Here is a 26016-nt window from a genome sequence, read left to right as displayed (position 1 = left end):
TATTAACTTTGATTATTATAGTCATGGGTTCTGGGCATTGGGATTTTTGGTGCATCGGATGTTTTGGATGAAATTTTAAACACCTATCTCTTTCGTTGCATCATCGAAACCCAACAGTGGTATCAGAGCTTACCTTAATCTATATAATCAAAGATTAAAATATTATCTTGATTATGATCAAGCATGGGTTTTTAGTTTGGTTCAAGTCGGGTTAAGGGTTGAACCCAATTGAACATCCAAACACTTGCATGTCTTGGAGATATTTTTTAGATACATAATATAAAATGCATGATGTATGTATAGAATCTTTCTTAGTAGCTTAGTACTCTAATTGAGGTTCATCATCAGATCGTCTAATCATAAGAGCAAGTAGGGTTTGAAGACCATCTCTTCCCATTCCATGGGGTACTCTTATGGCATGTAGGGGTGCCACTGTGATGTCCCAAGAAGAAGAACTGCGAAAAGAGTATTTTGTATTCATGCATGTTATTAAAACTTCATACATATGTGATATGCTTGAGATACTTTAGTTATACTCATATTATATGATTATATTTTTATATCTTAGAGATATGATTGGATGCTATGATTAGTTGTTATGATTTTTAAAATACAACTATATTAGTGCATCAATTGTGATTGATTGATTTAGGATGTGCTTGAGACCATTAAAGCCCTCATAAAAATTATATTAAGTCATAGTATTGTGAATCAGTAGCTGATCTATTTTTTGAATCGATTAATCAATTGATGTTCAAGGAGTGTTGCAAGTACGATGGTTTATTTAATTGATTCCGTTGCTGGCCTGGCCAATTTTATTGGTGTCTAAAAAAAAAGCAACGAGAGGACCCCTATCAATCTTAATACTTTTCTGGTCAATTGGATTAGTTTGAATTTTGAATGAAGGTAGCTCAGTATTTAGAATACTACATATGTCTTCCTTCATGCCTAGTCAATATCCTATCAAAAACTATAGTAGGTTTATTGTGTATCTACAAGGCTTGCTATGGAGATTGATGTGGGTTTGTCTTGGTGCATATTATATGCTTTACGGCATATTTGAATATGTTGCTTTGTTGTGATATCCACAAGGATAATATTTTCAGATACGGCTATATAGAAATAAAAGATCTGACTTAACTAAAAATACTATAGTTTGTTGTGATATCCACAAGGCTATGAGTATTTTTAGAGGTAGGTTATGTTGAGAGTTGCATGAGATACAATTGGATAGTGTTGGTGCAAAAATCCGCTTGCGCCGGGGAAGCTGGAGTCGGGGAAGCCGCGGTCGCCGCCGGGACCTGCAAGGGAAGTCTAAACCGGAGGTGGGGTTGCTCCCGGCAAGACCTCCGACGCTCAAGTCAGTTCTCTGCCTCAACAAGAATGGAGTGCTCGAACGGAGAATTTAGCAGAGTTTTGAGATAAGGCAAAAGAGCTTAAAGAATAACGTATCTGAGTCCCCCTTTTATAGGCGGAGGAGGCAACGGACTGATGGCGACGTTCGTAATCGCCTGGTAGTGGGCCGCCTACGGTCAGGGGAATTGATTGCGGAAGATAATGGAGCAGACACGCGGGCATCGCTTCGACTCGCCACGTGGAATCTGTTATGAGGGGTGGAGCAGCGTCCGTCGTCAGGAGAATCGCATGGTATCCATCGCAGGAGGTGGAGCAGGTTCGTGGCCGTCACCGTGGCCTGCCAGGGGATAGTGGAGCTGTGCGGAGTCCGCCACAGGAAGTGGAGCAGGGCGGCTATGGCTACTGCGGCTTGTCAGGGAATGATGATACTGCGCGGAGTCCGCCACGGGAGGTGGAGCAGGGTTGCGGCCGTCTTGAGGGCCTGTCAGAGGGCGTGGGTCTGTCGATTGAAGCTCGGTAACGGCCGGAGCCCAGTTTCTGTTGAGGTCCGGATGAGGCCCTCCGGGCGGTAGGGGTCGTGAGCGGAGCCCAGCCCCCGTAGGAGTCCGGGCGGCGCTGTTCTGATGTTGGCGGTGAAGTCCGGCTCCCGTAGGAGTCCGGACGGAGCTGCGCTGATGTCGTTGGCGAAGTCCGGCTCCCGTAGGAGTCCGGGCGGCGCTGTTCTGATGTTGGCGGCGAAGTCCGGCTCCCATAGGAGTCCGGATGGAGCTGCACTGATGTCGTTGGCAAAGTCCGGCTCCCGTAGGAGTCCGGACGGAGCTGTGCTGATGCCGTCGGTGGAGCCCGGCTCCCGTAGGAGTTCGGGCGGAGCTGCACTGCAAACAAAGTTAAGGGTGAAATTCGGCTCTGATAGGAGTCCGGATTGAGCTTACCAGCCATTGATACTGAGAGCGGAGCCCGGCTCCCGTGGGAGTCCGGGCGGAGCTGCGCTGATGTCGTCGGTGGAGCCCGGCTCCCGTAGGAGTCCGGGCGGAGCTGCACTTGCTGATGGCGGTGGAGCCCGGCTCCCGTAGGAGTCCGGGCGGAGCTGCACTTGCTGATGGCGGTGGAGTCCGGCTCCCGTAGGAGTCCGGGCGGAGCTGCACTTGCTGATGGCGGTTCCGCCGCGGGTTCCGGCTGTGGGTATTTTATACCCAACACCAGTCCCCCTACATTCGAGTTTTGAATTTCAAACGAAGGAAGTACACCGAAGTACAGCCGAAACCATCCCTTCGAATCCCGTGCCCTGCCGCTCCCAGATATTTTGGCATTAAATGAGCGTGTGCCGGAGTCTTTTCGAATTGGGGCGGTATGAGAGGATGCTTCGAAGACCCCGCAGGTACGCTGGCCTAGGCACGGCGCAATTATGACCCTGCCAACCACCAGCCGCCTTCAGCCGTCTGCCACGGGGAGTGGGACACGCGTCGAACGCGGACTGGCCTGGGGGGATTCGAGATCATTATGGCGCCGGATCCCAGGGCCTATTTAAACCCGTCCTCCCCCTTCAGGCGCCCCACTCCGTCTCTGATTTCTTGCTGGCGTCTGTCATCTCCCCGAGAGTCTGCTCTAGCGAACGCCCTCTCGAGCCGTAGGCGCCTTCCGTTCCTCGCTCCCCAGGTCCCCAGAGCAAGATAGGTTAGTGCCCACCTTCTTCTTCTTACCGCCTAGGGTCCTCTCCTCTTTTTACTTCTTTTGTGTCTTCTCCTGGGTTGACCTCCGGCGTCTCCCTCCCTTCTCGGCTTGCTTTTCTAGGGCCCTTTAGGTTCTCCCCCAAAGAAAAATATCTTCCGATTCTCTGCCCCCATAAGTTCTGGGAGTTCTTCTGCTTCGAACCTCCAAGTCCTTGTCTCTGCGGACGAACCCGCGTTCGGGGCAGGGCCTCGCCCGGTTTTCGCTCCGGGCGCCATTCCTTGTTCGTCGACTCCGGACGAACTTCTCCTGATAAGGGCTCGGTACGGGGTCCCTTCAGAGTACGATCTGGAGCTTCCTGACCCTTCTGATCGGCCAGCGCTCCCCCTCCTGGTCGCTTTTGTTTGTACCAGGAGGCATTCCGTGCCGGACTCCGGCTTCCGCTTCCTGCTTTTGTTGCCGCCTTCTTTCATTTCTTAGACATTTCTCTCGCCTCTGTCGCCCCGAATTCCTTTAGGTTTTTGATAGAGTTTCTCTCCCTCTGTCATATAGCCGAGGTCCAGCCTTCCCTCTCCCTGTTCAGACATTTCTACACCTTCAAACGCCATCCTTCAGCAAAGGATTGGTGGTACTTCTCCCCCCAGTTCGGCAAGAAGGGGTTGCTGAAGGGCGCCCCTTCTTCGATTCACAACTGGAAGGGGAAATTTCTCTTCATTTACTGCCCGACCCTGGAACTGGGCCTGCCCCCTTGGGGGTCTCTGAGGGATTCCGTCTGCCGGGCTCCCAGCCTGGGAGAGGACGACCTTCAGGCCGCCCAGAAGCTCCTGAGCTACCCCGCTCCTTCCCTTCCAAACCTACTGAGGGAGCAGCTTCTTTTCAACATCGGCCTGAGCCCTCAGGATCCAGCAAGTATATACCTTTCTTTTTCTTGTCTTCTTCTTCTCTCTCTTTCTTTCTCTCCTCTTTTCTCTTTCTCTTTTTCCTTTTTTCTTCTTTCTTTCTCTTCTTTTTTCTCTTTCTTTTTTTTTTTTTTTTTTTTTTTTGACTCTGGACTGATCGACGCCGCTTTTTCCTTCTTCTTTTCTTTTCCTCCCCCCTTTTTTTTTTTTTTTTTTTTTTTTTTTTTTAGCAATGGACGCCGAAGCCACACGGATGCTCGCTAAGGCCATGAGAGCCCAGAAAAGGAAGGGCGCGACGACTTCTGGCTCGGCGAAGAGGGCCAAGGTGGAGGAGACGAGCTTGGCCGCGCCCGCCCAGGCGACTCCGGCAATCGACATTCCTTCGGACGCCGAGCCAGCGGCCCCCCGGGCTCCCTCAAGGAGCCCGCCGACCGGGGTCCCCATTCCGGAGGTCCGCCCCGCGGAGGTGCCCGCCGTGGGGAGGAGGAGAAAATCGATGGCCCGCCGGCCGAGCAGTCACCGAACCGCTGCAGACGAGTCCGTCTGCTCCGAAGGGGGATCGGAGAACCCCTTCAACGATAAGGCTCTGATCCGTCGGCTGCTCGACAGTTGCATTCTGTCCGATGTCGTGGAGAGGATCGACCGTGCCGATCCCGAGCAGCGGGCCTGGGACACCTTGGGGTCCTTTCTTGAGGTAAGCGGATTTTTACTTGCTCAGTTGCTCGGTCTTTGTTGTAATTCTCCATCTGTCCTTGCAGATCGGGCACCAGCTCTTCGCCTATGTCGAGGCATCGGGCCGCATGAGAAGGGACCTTCTTCGGGCGGAGGAGCGTTGCCAAGACGAGGTTGCTCGTCTTCAAGCGAAGACGGCCAAGGTGGCCGCCCTCCGGGAGGTCCTGGAGAGGGAGAGACAAGACCGGGAAGAGGAAAGACGAGCCCGGGAGGAGGAGAGGCGAAGCTTGGAGGAGTCGGCAAGGAAGGCGGAGGCCGAGGTCGCCCATCTGGCCGAGCAAACTCCAGTTCTGGTCTCGGAGGCCAGGACCCTTGTGGTGGAGGAGTTCAAGACCTCCGCGGAGATGAGGGAGCTGAACGTCCAGTTTGGCCTGGAGGCATTCACTAAGGGATTCGAGCTCTGCCGAGAGAGGGTGGCCAGCAGATACCCCGACCTTGAACTCGGCTTTCTGGAGGAGTCTGACGACGAGGCCGCCCCCTCGTCCGCTGCTACCGCAGTGGCACCCCCCGCGCCGAGCTCTCCACCCCCTGCCCCCGAGGTCTGAGACCTCCGATCTTGTATCTTTCTTTCGTCGCCATATTTCCTTTCCGTTTGTCTTCAAAATTAATCAATAAAGTTGAATTTCTTATTGTGGATGGTCTTTCCTTCCCCCTGCTCCTTCTTTCCTGCCTTTCTTCTCGTAATGAGCTGGTCTTTGACGTTTGCATTTTTCGATGGCAGCGCCCCGCCGAAGCGCTCCCCTTGCCCCTGGGGGTTCCGCTGAAGTCAACTATCCAACGGCTCAAAAAAGAGGTCCTCCACCTGACGAAGAAGTTGAAAAAGTCGGAGGACGAGCTCCGTACGTCGAAAAAATGCTATTCCGAGGCCGCCGCTGAGGCCGCCTACTTCAGGAGTCTCCAAGTGAAGGCAATCATGGACTACAGCCGGAGGAAGGCGAACTTCGCAAAGGAGCTCGAGGAATGCACGAAGAGCGCCAGCGACCGAACTTGGGCTCAAGAAGCCAGGATCAGCGCCCTTAAGGTGGAGCTGTCAGCTGCGAAGAGGAGGATCGGCCAGCTGGAAGGGAACTCATCCCGGCTCACAGCACGGGATGAGCAGATATGGTCACAAAAAGTTTTCGACCTCCAGAAGCAGCTTCAAGATGCTGAGGTGAGCCACGATGTGCAGCAGGCCAGCTGGCGCCGGCAGGTAGAAGAGTACAAAGGGAGATTCCGTCGGACAGCGGACGAGGTCGTTCGTCTCCAGAGGCAATTGGTTACTAGGGCGCAGCTGGCCAATGCCCAAGATAACGAGGAGCTCCAAGCCCTGAGAGGCACTGTCGACGGGATTTCCGTCTCCCTTGGAGAGAGGACGGCCGAGCTGCAACAAGTAAAAATCCAACTGGGGCTTGAGCGGAAGGCCGTCGCGGACGCAGAGGCGGAGTCTGAAGTTTTGCGGAAGTGGCGTCGGGAAGCGGAGGCTGAGAGCCGGCGACTTCGTCAGGCGCTCCAGGATATACTGCAAAAGAAGGAAGAACTAGAGGAAACGGTGGAGAGCCTGAGGCAGTCCTGGTTGGGGGATGGAGGTGATCACCCTAGGTTAGAGGGAGCAGGACCTCCTTAGAGTTCTTTTGTAGTCACCTCCTTTTTGTAGCTGCCCCCTTTTTTTTTTTTCTTGTCGTTTTGTCCCTCTTTCTCTGGCCGTCCCGGCCCTGTAGTACGCATATCGAAAATGAGGAAAAAGCATTTTGTGTTACCTTGTCCGCGCGTAGCACCAATATTATCGTTCGTTGACCCTTTCCCCTGTTTGGCTTAGAGGTCGTTGTGGGAAGGGGCTCTTCCCTTCCATCCGATCTCGTCATGTGGCCAAGCCTCGCCACCATTTTTAACCCTCGCTGGCGAAGTAGCGGATGGAGCCCGGCTTTCTTGGCGGCGGTGCCCGGCTCCCATAGGAGCCCGGGCGAAGCTTCTCTGGCGGCGGAACCCGGCTCCCTTAGGAGTCCGGGTGAAGCTTCTCTGGCGGCGGAACCCGGCTCCCTTAGGAGTCCGGACGAAGCTTTTCTGGCGGCGGAACCCGGCTCCCTTAGGAGTCCGGGTGAAGTTTACCTTGGCGGCGGAACCTGGCTCCCGTAGGAGTCTGGGCGAAGTTTACTGATGCGTAGTCGTTGATAGCACCAAAAGTAACTCTACTCACTATGTAGATAGGATGAGTCGAGATCGTATCCTCAGGGATCTTGGGCTAAATTGAAATTGCAAGGTAAAAGAAAGAAGCGTTGTTTTTGATTTAGAAAATAAATTATCATAAAATTGAGGTAATTAAAAAATAAAAAGAGCTCGGGAGTTTTGAATTAATTTGCACTAGCAGAGTTGTATCTCTTTTTTAACTAAATAGATGTGATTAATCTTAGGAAAAATACCTATCTTTCCTCGGCACGCTCCGTACCCGTAGATCACGGCGCGTCTCTGGAAAGACTAGGTACACAACTCTTCTTTCCTCGGCACGCCCCGTATCCGTAGATCACGACGCGTCTCCAGAAAGTAAAAGTTGTTCCTAATATTAATCTAACAAGAAAGCATAAATAAAAGCATATTATAGGGAGCAAATAAAGAACTCATGATAATTTAAATAAAAAGCATAATCTTTATTGCATATAAAGAAATACAGAAAAGTTTAGAACAATAAACCATCTCTGTGTCGTTACAAAATTTCTTCTCCACTCCCGAGACTGCTAGCATAGCTACTCATGAAGTAGTCCCTTTCTGTTCCTCTATGCAAGGCTCTAGAAGAATTTCTGGGCTCCCCCCTTTTAATGGGAGTACAAAAGCCTTTTTATAGATATTAGGCGGAGGAGTTTTACATGGTTTTCCGATGTGGGACTAAAAAAAATACAAATCTTTCCACTTGAAATATTTCCAAATAAAAATTTTTTTCTTTAATTTGCTCGCCACTGTGTCTCCGGTGCGCGCCTGCCCGCGTCCTGCCCGCGTCCCGCGTCCGTCCCCACGTCCAAACCGCGTCCTGCATCCCGCGTCCAAACCGCGTCCACGCGCCAGCTTCCCATGTTCACGCGCCAAAGGATTCACGCGCCAAAGGATTCAAGCGCCCAGGAGCCAAAAAAATTCACGTGAAACCTTTTCCTTTTTTTTTTTTTTTATATTCCAAAAAGAAACAAAAGTTTCTTCATAATGACATCTATATCCTTTTTGGATTCCTTGCATAGTATCTTCATTTTCTATAATACCGGATGCGTCTTTCTTTTATTTTAATTTTATTTTAAGTCCAATTTTCTTCAAACTTGAATCTTTTTGATCTATGAATCGGACTCTTTGTATCGGCGATCACCTTTCCTGTAAAACATCGAAAGAAACATCAAATTCTTAATAAATAAGATAAATTAAATATAATTTCTTAATTTAAAATACTTAAATTAAGTGTTTATCACACCCCCCAACTTGAATTTTGCTCGTCCTTGAGTAAAATATATATATCAACATTGTATACCGACTTGATTTTGAATAAAAAGTAGATTAGGCATCCCAAAAGGTAGATGTTACTTGGTCAGACCATTAAAGAGATATTTCATTGGATTATCAATTTGACCCAATTAGTGGCTGAGTTTTAACTAAAAAAAATTTCAGAGCTTTTCTTTCACCAACTCCCCACTTTACTCTTTAAATCCTCTAACTTAATGGAAAAGAGGTTTATTATCTTCTTGCAATTTAGTCCCTTTTTTTTTATATATATATATATATATATATATATATAACATTGCCTACCTTTTTACGCGAACCACAACGCTTACTTAGGCGAAAGGGCCCGGTTACTCAGTAGGAGACCAATGTTGTTTTTCTCTCTCTCTTTTTTTTTTTTTTTTTTTTTTTTTTTTTTTAAGGAGAAGTTTTGCATACCTCGATCTTTCCACCCAATTTCTCATGAAGCAGATTCTTTATTAAGATCAGTAAGAAGAAGGTTGTAGAATCACTCCTAAAATTTGGTCTAGTTTAAACCCTACCATTCATTGGGTTTTCTTAATAATTTATTCCTCAGTATCTCTAAAATTATCTTGACCGTTAATCATTCATTTATTAGGATGCCTATTTGACTCTTAATCAAAATAAAATTTGAATACACAAAACTAATTATTTCTGACCATACTCGAGGATTTGATTAATTTCCTTCCCCCCCCAACTTAATCTACATTGTCCTCAATGGAGTAAGAAAGCAAAGAAAATAAAAGGAGAGAGTGCACCTGGGATAATTTTACTTCGGCAGTTGAAGATAGCTTTATTGATTAATAGGCTCTTGTTCTAAATTCCTGCAGCTGCGATAAAGTAAAAAAATATGAAATCGTTGGGTTACCTCCTAACAAGCGCTAAGTTTTATGTCTTCAGCCAGATGTCAAGTTTATTAACAGACTCTTCCATACAGAGTGGTCCTTTATTCTTTAAAAAAAATGATGATCAGTTAAAACAAAATAGACGAAATTTGGGTTGCCTCCCAAAAAGCGCTAAGTTTTACGTCTTCAGCCAGACGTCATATGCAATAAAACCAACAAAAGATGGGTAATGGCTCATACTTGATTGTCCATGGAGGAGTGGTTTTATCATGTGGTGTATCCAACAATATGTTAACTTCTTTCATATATCCCTTAAAGTCATACACTCCAAAGTGAGCTAAGCAAGTATCTAAGGGTTCAGGTGCTAGAATTGTGGGTGTTGCATCTTCTATAATATCTTCTAGTGTATCTACTTTGAAGCAACTATCCATTGATGGTCCTTGGGAAGCACCAAACACATTCAGTCTCAGTTTCTTATTCTCAAACGATACGTCCATGACTCCTGTCCTACAATTGATGCATGCATTCGTCGTAGCTAGGAAAGGTCGTCCTAAGATAATGGGAATTTGTCTGGGGTTGCCACTTAATTCCATATCGAGAACCAGAAAATCAATTGGAAAGTAAAACTCATCTACCTTGACCAAGACATCCTCAAGCATTCCACGTGGTTCTTTAATTGATCTGTCGGCTAACTGTAATGTGACTGATGTGGGTTTCAGTTCTCCGAATCCAAAAAGTTCATACACCGAACTAGGTAAAAGATTCACACTTGCCCCTAAATCTAGAAGAGCTTTTTCAATGTGATAATCTCCTATAACACAGGAAATGATGGGGGCTCCTGGGTCTTTAAGCTTTGGAGGAGTGGCATGCTGGATGACAGAACTAGCCTGTTCAGTGAGACGTACTTTCTTTGGGATTTGTGATCTAGATTTATGTTTTTGGGTGCACAAATCTTTCAAAAATTTGGCATAAGCAGGGACCTGTTTGATTGCATCTAGAAGGGGAAGATTAATTTGGACTTGCTTAAACAATTCCAACATCTCATCGAGTTTTCCTCCCTTCTTATCTGCAGGAATAGGGGCTTTCAGGGCATCCGAAAATGGGGCTTTAGGCAAGTAAGATGATTCCGGTGCAGTTGGTTCCTTCTCTATTTTCAGGTCCTCCTTATTCTTGGGTGATTCGGATTCGGTTAGAGGTTTAGGGTCAGTCTCATTGGTTTTACTAGTGTGTTCAATGACCTTCCCACTTCTCAGAGTCATGATTGATTTGGCATGTTCAGAAAAAGCTTCTGGAGTATTATAACTCTCAATCACAAATTGCCCTCTTGGGTTGCTCTCGGGTTGGCTAGGTAATTTTCCTTCTTCCCTCCTACTGAATGCAGTCGCTAGTTGACCTATTTGGGTCTCTAGCTTGGCAATGGATTGTGTGTGGGAGTTAAGGATCTGAGTGTTGACTTCTAATCTTTCTAGTGCTTTTAGGACTTTTTCCTCAAAAGCTGAGCTGTGACCAGTAGTAGACGGTTGAGGAATATTTTGGAATTGATGGTATGGTCCATGCCTATATGTTGGGTCTTGATATTGAGGTCGAGGTGTGGCAGGACCAACCACTGGTTGTGGTCTCCAGGAAAAATTTGGATGGTTTCTCCAGCCGGGGTTATAAGTGTTCGAATATGGATCGTTTCCTGGTCTGCGAGCTTGTTGGACTTGAGCTTGCTGAACCTGCTCATGCACAAACTCAGAAAATTGGGGTGCGGCTGGGCATTCACTAACAAAATGGTTTGGACTTGCACACAATGCACAAACTTCTTGGATTGGATTAGGTGGAATCGAGGATTGTCCAGTGTTTAGAAGACGATCTAATTTTTGGGACAGTTCATCTACCTTTTGATGGATATCTATGGCATTTCCTACTTCATATATTCCACCTCTTTTTGAGTTTAACATGGGTTTATCTCTAATAGAGGCAGACATATGATGTAATGAATTTTCACTTAAAATTTCAAACAGTTGCCATGCCTCATCCTCACTTTTCAGCATAAATGTCCCACCGCATGATGCATCGACCATTTGTCGATGTCTTTCAGAGAGCCCATCATAAAAACATTGGATTAACTGCCACTTGGGTACAGCATGGTGGGGGCATTTTCTAATAAGGTCTTTTAATCTCTCCCATGTTTCATGAAACATTTCTCCATCTAATTGGGAAAAACTAGTTATGGCTTTCCTTATTTGATTAGTTTTTCCTATGGGAAAATATTTCTTGAGAAACTCTCCTTGCAGCTGGTCCCAGGTTGATATAGTCATGGAATCCAAAGTATGTAGCCAGTATTTGGCTTTGTCCTTAAGTGAAAAAGGGAATAATTTCAACCTAAGAGCATCATCGGAGAAGTTGTGAATTTCGACAGTTGAGCATATCTCAAGAAATTCTTCAAGATGTTTATAAGGGTCTTCATTACTAAGTCCATAAAATGAAGGTAACATTTGGATTATACTGGACTTAATTTCATATTGAGTGGCCTCCACAGGGGGTACTTGAATACAAGGAGAGTAGGTATATGTGGAAGGAGTAAAGTACTCCTTCAATTGCTTGGGTGGATCATTCTCCTAATTTCGGTCCATCTTTTTATGTCTGTTGGCTCTAAAGGTTCTTTCTATTTCTGGATCAAAAGGTTGGATTTCTGATCGTAACGATCTACGGTCAAACATACACCTTACAATTATACTGTAGAGCACACACAGAATTTTTTTTTTTTTTTTTTATAATATATATTTTTATAATAAAATGAGAAAAGAATGAAGAAAATCTAAAGAGAAGAACCTAAGAATCTTAAATCTATGAAAAGGGAGAAATTAATTAATGTTTAGATGTTAATTTCAATCAACTTAAATAATCATATACTCTCTATCCTAGGGTTAACTTAGATCTAGACAGCTCCTAACTTTCAAGATTGCTTTTGAGCACTCCAAGCTCAAGATTGACTAACTGACTCGGCCAGGTAAGCGTAAGATGTGGGAGGTTCCCTGCTCGTTGCTTTCCTTAGACACCAACTAAGTTGGCCAGGTCAGTCAACGGAACCAATTGAAAACCACTTTCTTTAACCACTTGCCTTAGACACCGAGCAATTAACCAATCCGCACTCGGTTCAACTCTAGAGCTTTCTTATCCTATTGAGCTCAAAATTCCTAGGGCTGACGTCTAATTGATTTTAAATTAAGGTCTAGGTTATGCAAATGCAAGGGAGTGATTTGTGGGCCAAGGAAGGGTGATCAAATCCCCACCTTATCTGTTTAATGGGTTATTGCCCTTAAGATTAATTATGGAGATGCAATGCAAATAAACAAGGTGTCCAATCAAGTTAGAAATTTTTATATTTGAGGTTACGCTATTTTAGTTAAGTGTTATAAAATGTCAGTGGTTTTTTTTTTTTTTATATAATTTTATCTTGTTGTATATTTTTTTTTTAATTTTTTTTTTAGTTTTGCAAGAAAATAAATTTAAGTGATTAAGTCTAAAAAGCAATAAATTACTGGGCTATGAAAAGTAGCAAATTATTCTAAGCAGAAAAATTTCTAAGATTAAAAAGTAGTAAAATATTTATGCAAGATAATTATGTAATTATGCAAATAAGATTATCTAGTTAGAAAGCACTGAAAAAAAAATTAGAGCGAGAAATAGAAACTGAAAAGCATTTATTTTTTTTTTTTTTAATTTTTTAAAAAAAAATTTTTTTTTTTTAATTCAACCGTGCCAAGATCCCCGGAAACAGCGCCAAAATTTGATGCGTAGTCGTTGATAGCACCAAAAGTAACTCTACCACTATGTAGGTAGGATGAGTCGAGATCGTATCCTCAGGGATCTTGGGCTAAATTGAAATTGCAAGGTAAAAGAAAGAAGCGTTGTTTTTGATTTAGAAAATAAATTATCATAAAATTGAGGTAATTAAAAAATAAAAAGAGCTCGGGAGTTTTGAATTAATTTGCACTAGCAGAGTTGTATCTCTTTTTTAACTAAATAGATGTGATTAATCTTAGGAAAAATACCTATCTTTCCTCGACACGCTCCGTACCCGTAGATCACGGCGCGTCTCCGGAAAGACTAGGTACACAACTCTTCTTTCCTCGGCACGCCCCGTATCCGTAGATCACGATGCGTCTCCGGAAAGTAAAAGTTGTTCCTAATATTAATCTAACAAGAAAGCATAAATAAAAGCATATTATAGGGAGCAAATAAAGAACTCATGACAATTTAAATAAAAAGCATAATCTTTATTGCATATAAAGAAATACAGAAAAGTTTAGAACAATAAACCATCTCTGTGTCGTTACAAAATTTCTTCTCCACTCCCGAGACTGCTAGCATAGCTGCTCATGAAGTAGTCCCTTTCTGTTCCTCTATGCAAGGCTCTAGAAGAATTTCTGGGCTCCCCCCTTTTAATGGGAGTACAAAAGCCTTTTTATAGATATTAGGGGGAGGAGTTTTACATGGTTTTCCGATGTGGGACTAAAAAAAATACAAATCTTTCCACTTGAAATATTTCCAAATAAAAATTTTTTTCTTTAATTTGCTCCCCACTGTGTCTCCGGTGCGCGCCTGCCCGCATCCTGCCCGCATCCCGTGTCCGTCCCCGCATCCAAACCGCGTCCACGCGCCAGCTTCCCATGTTCACGCGCCAAAGGATTCACGCGCCAAAGGATTCAAGCGCCCAGGAGCCAAAAAAATTCACGTGAAACCTTTTCCTTTTTTTTTTTTATATTCCAAAAAGAAACAAAAGTTCCTTCATAATGACATCTATATCCTTTTTGGATTCCTTGCATAGTATCTTCATTTTCTATAATACCGGATGCGTCTTTCTTTTATTTTAATTTTATTTTAAGTCTAATTTTCTTCAAACTTGAATCTTTTTGATCTATGAATCGGACTCTTTGTATCGGCGATCACCTTTCCTGTAAAACATCGAAAGAAACATCAAATTCTTAATAAATAAGATAAATTAAATATAATTTCTTAATTTAAAATACTTAAATTAAGTGTTTATCATTTACCTTGGCGGCGGGACCCGGCTCCCGTAGGAGTCCGGGCGAAGTTTACCTTGGCGGCGGAACCCGGCTCCCGTAGGAGTCCGGACGAAGTTTACCTTGGCGACGGAACCCGGCTCCCGTAGGAGTCCGGGCGAAGTTTACCTTGGCGGCGGAACCCGGCTCCCATAGGAGTCCGGGTCTTCCATTTTGCTTGAGCCGACGTGAGGTTCTTGTTATCAGCCTGGCTTGTGGGGGCGCGTTAGGGCGCTGTAAGGCCTCTCCCCCCTCCGATCTAAAAGAACCGGGCCTTCAACTTTGCTCATGTCAGGACGAGGTTCTCCTCCTGTTCCTGACATGGCTGTGGGGGCACATTAGGGCGTTGCAAGGCCTCTCCCCCCATCCGGTCTAAAAGAACCGGGCCTTTGACTTTGCTCAAGTTAGGGCGAGGTTTTCCTCCTGTCCCTAACAGGGCTGTGGGGGCACATTAGGGCGTTGTAAGGCCTCTCCCCCCATCTGGTCTAAAAGAACCGGACCTTTGACTTTGCTCAAGTTAGGACGAGGTTTTCCTCCTGTCCCTAACAGGGCTGTGGGGGCACATTAGGGCGTTGTAAGGCCTCTCCCCCCATCCGATCTAAAAGAACCGGGCCTTTGACTTTGCTCAAGTTAGGGCGAGGTTTTCCTCCTGTCCCTAACAGGGCTGTAGGGGCACATTAGGACGTTGTAAGGCCTCTCCCCCCATCCGGTCTAAAAGAACCGGGCCTTTGACTTTGCTCATGTCAGGACGAGGTTCTCCTCCTGTTCCTGACATGGCAGTGCTTTTGGAGGAATCATATCCGGTCATAATACATCCATGCTAGGTGGGAGGAGCATGTTAGCTAAAAGGAAAGGTAGATTTAAAGCGAGATAGTAAGCGATACATTTACAGTATTCCCGCTCCTTCTTGAGGCCCTCCGGCGATGGAGTCGATGGTCCCGATAGGAGGCCGGTCCCCGGGCTGCTCCTCCCTTTTCTGCGGTTCGGGTGGTGGGAGGGCTCTTGGCCGGTCTCCTCTACCCTCAGGCCGGCGGTGGATGAATCTGTCGAGCCGACCTCGCCGGATGAGCTCCTCGATCTCGTCCTGGAGCTGGATGCATTCTTCGGTGTCGTGGCCGTGGTCACGGTGGTAGAGGTAGAACTTGTTGGGGTTGCGCTTCCCGAGGTGCGTGCGCATCCTCTCCGGCCTGGGAAGCAGCTCCCTGACCTCCATCAGCACCTGGGCCTTCGAGGCGTTGAGGGGGGCGTAGTTGCGGAACTTCCCGGGCGGAGAACCCCGCCGAAACCTGTTGTCCGGGCTCTGCTGCCTGCGTGCCCGGGGGGGAGTATGGGCGCGCTTATGCCCAGGAGGGGATCGAGAGCGAGGCCGGGCTTCCTTTGGCCTCTCCTCAACTGCGAGCTTACCAGAATTTCCCGCCTGGCGTTTCCTCGCAGTCTCTTCATCCTTCATTTTGAAGGCCTCTTCCGCTCGGGCGTATCCTTCAGCCCGAGCCAGCAGATCAGCGAAATCCCTGGGGTACTTCTTCTCCAGGGAGTATAAGAGATCATTCTTCTGAAGGCCACCTTTCAGGGCGGCCATGGCAACCGACTGGTCCAAGTTCCGGACCTCCAACGCCGCGATGTTGAAGCGGTTGACGTAGGCCCGTATGGACTCCCCCTCCCTCTGCTTGATGTTGATGAGGGACTCTGAACCTTTTCGGGGATGTCGGCTGCTGACAAAATGGGCCACGAATTGGTGGCTCATTTGATTAAAGGAGAATATGGTACCCGGCTTCAGAGCTGAGTACCAGTTTCTTGCTGCTCCCTTCAAGGTAGACGGGAAAGCCCGGCACAAGATGGCGTCTGGAGCACCGTGGAGCAGCATCATCGTTCGAAAGGCCTCCAGATGGTCCATCGGGTCCAACGTCCCGTCGTAGCTTTCAAACTGGGGGAGCTTGAAATTCGGCGGGATCGGTTCCTGCATAATCATTTGGGAGAAGGGAGGGTCAGTGCAGATATCCTCACCGTAAGCGGGAGGTGCATGGCGGAGTTCTTCGATCCGCCGGTTCATCTCCTGGAGCCTCCGGTCCAGGAAATCCTCTCGAATTCGAGTCTCGAGGGTCCTTTGACAAAACGGAGGCAGGGATCTCTCAGGGGTGGAGTCGTGGTCCGATTGAGGGCTCTCTACCCTCGGATTCGCCTTCCTGGGAGGGACGGGGCGGCTGGCCCAGGTGGCCCGCCCCACTGCCGGGTTCTGGTATTCCGGAGATGCCCCTTCCGGATGCGCCGACGCCTGCGGCGGCTGCTGCTGCATTGCCTGTACGGCCTCGACGAGGCCTTTGACCTGCTGCGCCAGCAAGTCAAACTGCGCCGCGCCGACCGCCGTCGCCGGAGGGAGAGGAGGAGCTGGCTGAGAAACGGGAGGGGAGGCCGGAGCCTGAGATCTGGCCGCCGAGGCCGTGGACCGCCGGGTGGACGCCCTGTGTGGAGGCATCGGGTGTCGATCTCGTGGGGGAGGATTAGGAGTAGATGACGGAGAGATGGCCGGAGGCGGCTCCGTTGAGCGCTCCTTCAAGAACAAGGGTGCTGCGAAGACACAGCCCCTTCCTCTAGCGCCAATCCTGTTGGTGCAAAAATCCGCTTGCGCCGGGGAAGCTGGAGTCGGGGAAGCCGCGGTCGCCGCCGGGACCTGCAAGGGAAGTCTAAACCGGAGGTGGGGTTGCTCCGGCAAGACCCTCCGACGCTCAAGTCAGTTCTCTACCTCAACAAGAATGGAGTGCTCGAACGGAGAATTTAGCAAAGTTTTGAGATAAGGCAAAAGAGCTTAAAGAATAACGTATCTGAGTCCCCCTTTTATAGGCGGGGGAGGCAACGGACTAATGGCGACGTTCGTAACCGCCTGGTAGTGGGCCGCCTACGGTCAGGAGAATTGATTGCGGAAGATAATGGAGCAGACACGCGGACATCGCTTCGACTCGCCATGTGGAATCTGTTATGAGGGGTGGAGCAGCGTCCGTCGTCAGGAGAATCGCATGGTATCCGTCGCAGGAGGTGGAGCAGGTTCGTGGCCGTCACCGTGGCCTGCCAGGGGATAGTGGAGCTGTGCGGAGTCCGCCACAGGAAGTGGAGCAGGGTGGTTATGGCTACTGCGGCTTGTCAGGGAATGATGATACTGCGCGGAGTCCGCCACGGGAGGTGGAGCAGGGTTGCGGCCGTCTTGAGGGCCTGTCAGAGGGCGTGGGTCTGTCGATTGAAGCTCGGTAACGGCCGGAGCCCAGTTTCTGTTGAGGTCCGGATGAGGCCCTCCGGGCGGTAGGGGTCGTGAGCGGAGCCTGGCCCCCGTAGGAGTCCGGGCGGCGCTGTTCTGATGTTGGCGGCGAAGTCTGGCTCCCGTAGGAGTCCGGACGGAGCTGCACTGATGTCGTTGGCGAAGTCCGGCTCCCGTAGGAGTCCGGACGGCGCTGTTCTAATGTTGGCGGCGAAGTCCGGCTCCCGTAGGAGTCCGGACGGAGCTGCGCTGATGCCGTCGGTGGAGCCCGGCTCCCGTAGGAGTTCGGACGGAGCTGCACTGCAAACAAAGTTAAGGGTGATATCCGGCTCTGATAGGAGTCCGGATTGAGCTTACCAGCCGTTGATACTGAGAGCGGAGCCCGGCTCCCGTGGGAGTCCGGGCAGAGCTGCGCTGATGTCGTCGGTGGAGCCCGGCTCCCGTAGGAGTCCGGGCAGAGCTGCACTTGCTGATGGCGGTGGAGCTCGGCTCCCGTAGGAGTCCGGGCGGAGCTGCACTTGCTGATGGCGGTGGAGCCCGGCTCCCGTAGGAGTCCGGGCGGAGCTGCACTTGCTGATGGCGGTTCCGCCGCGGGTTCCGGCTGTGGGTATTTTATACCCAACAGATAGGTTTTCTTACTTTTGAACTCATTGAGATTTGTTGTGATATCCACAAGGCTTCATTGAGGAATTAGGATCTCAATCCCATTAAGAAATCAGATTAGGGTTTCTCGTTCACCATAGGAGAGGGCTATGGTATCCGATAAAATAGTGGGAGACATAATTAGTTTAAAAATTCTCATCTAGTTATGCATGTCAAACATAAGTGGTCTGCTCATACTATTATTCTTATTTATGCAGATTTAAGTCTGCATTATCGCTTCTTTATTTTCACTGCATAATACTATAGATAAAATATGTTGACCGATCCCAACTATGTGAATGGGTTGAGAAACTTGTAAGTTAGGTTCATATCAAAAAACTCTGATGTTCTAGATATTTATGACCTTGGGATGGTCAGTAATAATGAGAAGGCAATGATGTCCATATGGATATTATCTGTTCATTTCATGATAAATTTGGATATTGAGAGTATAATTATAAGAATTATCTTGCAAAATTGATGCAAGGTGCAAGTGTAGCACCAAAAGGTGTGTATATGATACAGACCTATTTTTCATTGAGTGGTTCAGACTCTGATATTTAGATATTAGATACCGCCTATAGATCGCATATTTGTAATTCATTATAGTAACTATAAAATATCAAAGGTCTGAAAAGAGGTAATTTCGAGCTCTATGGTGCAAGTGGAGAGTCCATTAGCACAGAGGCTGTGGGAACCTATATGCTTGATTTATCTTTAGATATAATTTTAGAATTAAAAGACTGTTATTACATGCCAAAGGTCATTAGAAATATTATTTCTATATCTTTGTTGTTAAAACAAAGTTATGAAATAAGGCTAATGGAAATGGATGCTCCATTTTCTTTTCTAATAAATTTTATGACAGTGGTTATATTGATAATAATCTTTTAATTCTTGCACTCAATAAAAATATTTTTTATATTGAAATAAATATGAAAAAAAAGAGAGAAGATGTGAATATCACATATCTCTGGTATTGTTGTCTTGGTCATATTAATGAATCAAGGATAAACAAGTTATACAAAAAAAAAATTTGACCTATATGATTATGAATCATTGAGAACTTGTGAATCTTGTCTCATGGGTAAGATGACCAAAACTCTATTTTTTGAACATGGAGAGAGGGCGAATGAGTTGTTAGCCCTAGTACATATAGATGTATATAGACCAATGATAACTCAAGTCAGAGGAGGATACTCTTATTTTATCACCTTTACGGATGATTTATCAAGATTCAGATATGTGTATCTTATGAAACATAAATTCGAAGCCTTTGATAAGTTCAAGGAGTATCAATGTATGATCGAGAAATAAACTGAAAAAGATATCGAGGTTCTTCAATCTGATCGAGGAGAAGAATACTTATTCAGTGAATTTCTTAATCATCTTAAGAGTCAAGGTATTCTCTTTGAATAGACCCCTCCTTATACACCTCAGTTAAATAGTGTAGCAGAAAGGAAGAATCGCCCTTTGATGGATATGGTGCGGTCCATGATGTGCTTCACTGGTCTCCTAATATCTTTCTGGGGATATGCCCTAGAGACTGCCGCATACATATTAAACAGAGTGCCTTCAAAGTCTGTTGCAAGCACACCATATGAGATATGGAAGGGAAGAAAGCCTAATCTTAAACATCTTAAAATTTGAGACTGTCCTACTTATGTCAAAAATATTTTTGGACATAAGCTTGGTGCTAGATCAGATAAATGTAGGTTTGTAGGATATCTTAAAGAAACTAATGGATACTACTACTACTTTACTGAATAAAAGGTATTTGTTAGTAGGCACACCATTTTTTTAAAAAATAAACTCATCCAAGAAAGAGGTAGTGGGAGAAATATTGAACTTACGGAAGTTCATGACCTACAAATCGATCCAAAAATACCTATGGTTGAACCACAAGAAGATCCTTAATCAGAAGTACCCAAGTATGAGGTACATCCGCAATATACATCTCCTCTTCGAAAGGTCAAATTGAGTGCATCAAGCACCTCTGAAATATGGTTTTATCATTGAGAATGACAATTCGATCAACATCATTTAGGATGATGATCCACTGACCTATTCGAAAGCTATCATGAGTAGAGACTTAGATGGCTGAAAGCCACAAAATCTGAGATGGACTTGAAGGAAAAATTGATTTTTTTCCTTGTAGGATCCTCCAAATCTAATGAGATCCGGGGTGGAATATTTCAAAAATTATCCTATGATATTTCAGATCTAAGATCTATTAGATCTAATTTCTATTATCTGATATTAAATCTAAAATTAAATCTAAAAATATAAAAAATAGAAAAATACCTCTAGGATAACTAGATTATCCTGTAGATGATCACAGCAATGTCCGAGGTTCTAAAATAGCCACGCAGTCATCTGGCCTTTACCAGTATCCACTCAAGTAGGATTTGGATTGTCTTCTCCTCATGAATCTTTTCTCCAAAAATCAGATCTGGATCTGATCTGGAAGATCTTCAAAAGATCTTCTGAAGCTGGAGCAGCAGTTTCTCGAGAAATCTCTGCAGCCTTCTAATCAGGAAGCCACCACGCCTTGGAAAAGCACCAGATGAATGCCCAACTTCTTGGACATGAAGAGGGGAGGGAAAGGAGCAAAGGGGGCATGAAGAACTGGAGAGAATTCAGGCTTTTTCTGATTATTGTGCAAAGTCTCAAAACCCTAGGCACAGATAGGGTTTAAATAGACCCTGCTGCGCCATGCAGTGCCACATCAATCGATCAATCAAAAAATTTCAATTAATTCTGAAAAAATTTTGATTGATGGAGTGATATCATCTAATCATATCAGATAAGAATTCCCATAATTTCTCCTACTGTTGGTGCTAACACTAGATAAGCACAGTGAGATTGGCGCCCCACAGTCCAAGTTGATCAAGGGATCAGAGTCCTCATCTCATAGGACTCTATCCTTATCCACTTGGGGTGCACGCCCAATCTGAATATGGCACCCACTTTGAGGCCCAATTTTGCAGGTGGATACTCCATAAAAAATCTCCAATGACCTCTTGCCAAGTGGCCTTCAGTCCAAGGTCCATGGGTCAACATTTGACCAATGTCCTAAAACGAAAATGGCAAGTGACAGAAATTGACAGGTGTTGTCTTAAATTCATCTCATAAATTAAGATAAATCTTTTTTGAACTAGACTAGCTCCAGTCAGACTATGAGAAATTTTCTCAAGGTATTCTGGATGAGTCAAATCACATTTGGCACAGTCGAGATAGAAAAGATTACACGAGGAGAAAGGCTCAATCGTGTGCTAGCATGATTTCTTTGAACTTAATTGGATCTAATCCAAATCAATCGAACTGGGCTAGCTCAATTGATGACATCCAGACCCTAACTCTTATTTGTGTGACCCAGTTAGGTTCATTTTTATATAGTAATGAGACATGTCGTGATCTCATCATCGACATCATCGAAACTCCTTTCGATGGACCAGAACTCTTCTGATTCAGACAATTAGAATGATCGATCATCAAGATCATTCTAATTGCTCTCAAAATCCACCAGTGACACCTAGCAGTATATGGTGGTAACCCATTAGAAATAAAGATGAACCTCTCGATGCAGCTATCTGTGTGATTGAGTTCTTCTATCATGAGTTCTGACTGAATTAGGGTTAAGGTGAACTCGTCAAATCCAACAACAGTTATATGAATCAATCGATTGATCCGAGTCTGATGTGAAACCCCAATGAAAAACTCTTTTCCATTATTTTACTCTGCCATGGCCATGAGCTTAAGGACTCAATCTTTCGATTATCATAGGACTACTCCTCTCATCTACCGAGGTTGATAGATCCCTTCTTGGTGCGATCTGGTTCCTACAATGAATATGCTATAGCCAACATACACCTCAGGATTCTGAATGGCTGGAAGATCGAGTTATGATGTAGTCAAACTATAACACACTCAAGGTAAACTATCGATGTACCTCAGGTCAAAGAACTAGACACACAGCTGTAGCATCGAGCTAGTCATCGATGAGAAGGTAGATTTCCTTATGACTGCTTGAGGTGGTCACGCTCAATACTCTCATTCTCAATGAATACCTGTACTCTCATTTTGGTATCTCTACACCGTAGACTCAAGACACATCTATCCTAAGAAAGTGATCGTACACCAACCTTCCAGATCGATCACCATCCTCGTGATGATCTTATGGTCAGGAGCTATTTATGAGTTAGTTATGTAAATTCATGCCTTAAATTTTCAACTCTTGAAAATATGAATTAACATTCCTACTAACTCAAAGGATGTATCACAGACATAATGTACACAATGTGATAGTAGAATAACCCTTTTATTCATTTATAGTCAAAATTATAAATTTGCCCTTACATTTGTACAGGAATGTGTCAGCCAATTTGGCATCTAGGACACACATCTAACAAACTCCCACTTGACCTAATGCCAATTGGCTACATATCTAAGTCCCATCTTCTCAAGGTGGGCTTCGATCTTCTGCTGGCCTAATGGCTTTGTCAGTGGGTCTGCCACATTGTCTGTAAAGTCGACTCTCTTAACCTTGACATAACCTTTTCTGAGGTAATCACAGATCAGATGGAATCATCGCTCGATATGCTTGGACTTCTGGTGAGACTTTGGCTCCTTAGCTAGGGCTATGGCACCATTATTGTCGCAATAAAGAGGGATGGCATCCGATGACATCACTCCAAGCTCTGCGGCAAACTTCTTGTTCTAGAATGCCTCCTTCGCGCTTTCGATGCAGCAATATATTCTGCCTCCATGGTGGAATCAGCAATCACCGTCTACTTGGAACTCTTCCAGCTAACTGTACCACTATTGCAAATGAACAGACTTTCAGATATCGACTTTCGATCATCTATATCAGACATAAAGTCTGAGTCTGTAAATTTCTGAACCTGAAGTTTTTTATTCCCAAAGACTAGAAACATATCCTTAGTCCTTCTCAAGTACTTAAGGATACATTTCACAGAAGTCCAGTGCTCTTCGCCTGGATTTGACTGATATCTACTTGTGACACTCACAGCATGGGCTATATCAGGTCGTATACATAACATGGCATACATGAGGCTCCCTATTGCCGAAGCATAAGGGATCTTGCTCATACATTCAATCTCCTCAGGTGTGCTAGGGCACATCTTCTTGGAGAGATGAATGCCATGTCTAAAAGTACTAAACCTCTTTTAGAGTTTTTCATGCTAAATTTTTTTATCACCTCCTCTATGTACATCTTCTGTGAAAGTTCCAGCATCCTATTTGGTCTATCTCTATAGACCTTAATACCCAGTATAAAGGATGCTTCTCCTAAATCTTTCATAGAGAACTCCTTAGACAACCATATTTTGATTGAGATTAACATGGAAATATCATTTCCAATCAGGAGGATGTCATCTACGTACAGTACAAGAAAGACAACTGCACTCCCACTAACCTTCTTGAACACACATGGTTCCTCCTCATTCTTGATGAAACCAAACATTTTGATCATATCATTGAAATGAGTATTCCAGCTCCGAGATGCTTGCTTAAGTCCATAAATGGATCTTTGTAGCTTGCAGATCTTGTGATCATCATCACTGGATGTGAAACCAAGCGGCTATTCCATATAGATATCTTCCTCAAGATATCCATTTAAGAACATCATTTTTACGTCCATCCGCCATATTTCATAATCGAAATAGGCTGCAACAGTAAGCAATGTGCGGATGGATTTTAGCATGGCTACAGACGAAAAGGTATCCTGATAGTCAATACCTTCACACTGACTATAATCTTTCGCTACGAGCCTAGCCTTGAATGTCTCCACATTCCCATCTGCACCTATCTTTCTCTTGAAGATCCATTTACACCTAATAGGTACAATACCTTCAGGTGGATCTACCAAGGTCCAGACTTGGTTTGAGTGCATCGAGTCAATTTCTGATCTCATTGCCTCTAACCATTTCTCAGAGTTGATATCTGATATCTTCTCATCATAGGTCTTGGGGTCATCACCATGAGCCCCATTTCCCATAAGGAATATTTTCTCTACTTTCTCTTGTATAGTACCTAAGTACCTTTTAGGAAGACGGAAAATCTTAGTCGATCTATAAGGTGGAAGAGGTTATGTTAGGACTGGTTCTAATTGATTTGGTTCCTTAGGTTCTTTAGCTCATTGCTCTTGGGAGACATTCTCCTTGAGCTTAATTATTCTTCCGACGCCACCATCTTGAATAAACTATTTTTTAAGAAAAATAGCATGTCGATTCACAATCACATTGTGATTTTTCAAAATATAGAAATAGTATCCTAATGACTCTTTAGGATATCCTATGAATCGAGCTCTAAAAGATCTGAACTCTAACTTGTCCACCTACTGTCTCTTGACATGAGCCGGACAACCCCAAATTCTGAGATGACTCAGACTTGACTTCTTACCATGCCATATCTCATACGGTGTGGTAGGAACGATTTTAGAGAAAATCCTATTCAATACATATATTGCTGTCATGAGACAATATTCCTAAAGAAACTCAGGGAGGTCCGTGAAGCTCATTATGGAACGGACCATATCTAATAGGGTCTGGTTCCTCCATTCTGAAACCCCGTTGAGTTGTGGTATTTCAGGTGGAGTCCATTGAGAGACTATGCCATTATCCTTAAGATAGTTTAGGAACTCCCGACTAAGGTATTCACCTCTTCGATCTGATCGAAGAACCTTAATGAGCTTTCCTGTTTGTTTTTCTACCTCATGTCTGAATTCTTTGAACTTTTCAAAGGCTTCAGACTTGTGTCTCATTAGAAATACATACCCGTACCTAGATATATCATCGGTGAAGGTAATGAAGTAGACATAGTTGTCTCTAGCCGGCACATCAAATGGGCCGCACACATTTGTATGTACTAGGGCAAGTAGGTCTGTGGCCCTTTCCCTATGTCCTGTAAAAGAGAGCTTGGTCATTTTGCCTTGAAGGCATGATTCACAAACTGGATATGACTCGAAAGTCAATGGACTCAATAGCCCGAATTTTTTTAATTTGTTAACCCTGTCTTCCGCTATATGACCTAGCCTTAGGTGCCACAGATGCCTATCATTTAGACTATCTCTAGGTCTTTTAATTCCTATGGCATTCATATTTTGCTCGATATGAAATACAGATACATCAATATGTAGCTGATAGAGACCATTAATAAGAAAACTATTTGCAACTTTATTATTTTCATAAAATATGTTACAATGGTTCTTATGAAAGCTAATCACATAGCCTTCTTGTGCTAAACATGAAATAGAAATCAAATTTCTGCTTGCTGCAGGCACATAATAACAATCTCTAAGAACTAAATCTAATCCTAACGGTAATCGCAGAGGGTAGGTTTCCACGATCACAGCAGCAACTCTTGCTCCATTTTCGATGCGTAGGATCATATCCCCATCCCTCAGTCTCCTGCTCTCCTCAAGACCCTGCATAGAAGTGCACAAATGAGCACTAGAACCAAAGTCAAGTATCCAACTGGATGCAGAGGAAACTGTAAGATTAGATTCTATAACGAGCATACCTCCAGAAGGACCATCCTTCTTATTCTTTAGGGTGGCCAAGTACTGAGGACAGTTCCGCTTCCAATGGCCGTCTGAATTACAGTGAAATATTTTTCTTTTTCAGTAGCCTTCTTCTTCGGTTTCATCTTCTTCTTCTTCCCATCTACCTTCTGCTTCTTCGCAGACTTCTTCTTCTTTCCAAAAGACTTTCTCTTGAAAGAAGTCCGCTCCACAGTAAGGACTGAGCCTTTTGAACTCTTCAAAGAAAGCTCAGCCGTAACCAACATATTCATTAACTCAGCCAAGGTACACTGCATCTTATGCATATGAAAGTTCATGATGAACTGACCATATGCATCAGACAAGGACTGAAGGATCACATCAATCTAAAAATCCCTGTCTAAGATGACATCGAGCTTCTTAAGCTCCTCAAGATCCTTGATCATTGACAAACAATGATCTTGGACTAACTGCCCAACATGCATTTTAGCCTTAAAAAGTCTTTGACAGACTTGATACTTGGCTGCGCGACTTTGTTCACCAAACAACTCTTGTAGGTGAGCCAACATTTGGTGGATAGTCA

General features: G+C 45.1%; 1 non-coding gene across 1 annotated transcript; it reads left to right on the top strand.

Moving 5' to 3' along the window:
- Positions 1–11096: 11096 nt before the first annotated feature.
- Positions 11097–11202, top strand: LOC140853903 (small nucleolar RNA R71). Its single transcript, XR_012137045.1, has one exon. It is a non-coding gene; the product is annotated as a small nucleolar RNA R71 (small nucleolar RNA).
- Positions 11203–26016: the final 14814 nt, after the last annotated feature.

Source organism: Elaeis guineensis, chromosome 14 (genome assembly GCF_000442705.2).
Source record: "Elaeis guineensis isolate ETL-2024a chromosome 14, EG11, whole genome shotgun sequence".
NCBI classification, from domain to species: Eukaryota; Viridiplantae; Streptophyta; class Magnoliopsida; order Arecales; family Arecaceae; genus Elaeis; species Elaeis guineensis.
The sequence above is the reverse complement of the archived record's forward strand: the minus strand, read 5'-3'. Positions and strand labels throughout refer to the sequence as shown.